Raw genomic sequence first — 974 nt, forward strand, 5'->3', positions numbered from 1 at the left:
GCAGTGTTCTGCAGCATTTCCCACCGTGTGGTCAGGCCTGCCTCTGTCCCTGTCCCGGGCCCTGCTCTGATGGCTGTCACACTCCCTGACCCTTCCGGGCTCTGCTGCAGGCATTTGTTTAACTGCTTTGAGCAAGCCAGCCTTTTGGCAGACTAATGCCTGTGAGTGGGCGTCCTCGGTAGATGGACTGGTCTCTCAGCAGACTGGCTTTGGCTGATGCATGGGGCGGCCGAGGGAAGGCGGGTGCAGCTCCGGGCAGCAGGAGTGACCTGCTGGGCGCAGTGTCCGCGGAGTTTCGGTCGTTGCCCTCGTGCCCTTTCTGCAGAAGACAGAGCCCCAGGAAGATGGGGGATGGGGTCTGGGTCCCCCCTTAAGCTTTGTTGGGCTTGCCCTTCCTCTCCTGACCAGAACCTAGAGACCACCCCTCCCCGATGCTAAGTCAGTGTGGACACAGGTCCACGCTCTGTGCCTACCCTGCCCACGAGTTTCCGTGCCGACTCCTGGGTTCTGACAGCACTGGAGGCTGGCATCATCACTGTCTCCACTTCACAGGTAAGGGACACAAGCTAAGGAACGTGCAGAGGTCGTGGGGACTGCGGGATTTGACACACCTGGGCACACACAGATTTGAGGGTGTGATTTAAGGAAATTTCAAATCTTCAGCAGAAGCGAATGTTGACACCATTGCCTCTTGGGGGCCTCCCTGTGGCTCCCCAGAAAGTGATAGACACAGTCAATAAGGACACACGGGCCCCCTAGCTTGGGGAGTGAGATTGCTGTTCCCTACAAAGGGACGATCCGCTGTTTGGAGGATCGATGTGACTGTCTCATCCCAACTCACGTTGTGTGCAGTCCGCTCTGGACTCTCCGCTCCTGCAGAGCCCCGGCTTCCTGCGGGCAAGCTGGGATCACACAGGAATTCGGGATTGCTCGGGGTGCACTGGGTGCTGGGGTGGCCTCTGATCCGAGGCAGG

This window comes from Suricata suricatta, chromosome 12 (assembly GCF_006229205.1).
Source record: "Suricata suricatta isolate VVHF042 chromosome 12, meerkat_22Aug2017_6uvM2_HiC, whole genome shotgun sequence".
Lineage (NCBI taxonomy): Eukaryota > Metazoa > Chordata > Mammalia > Carnivora > Herpestidae > Suricata > Suricata suricatta.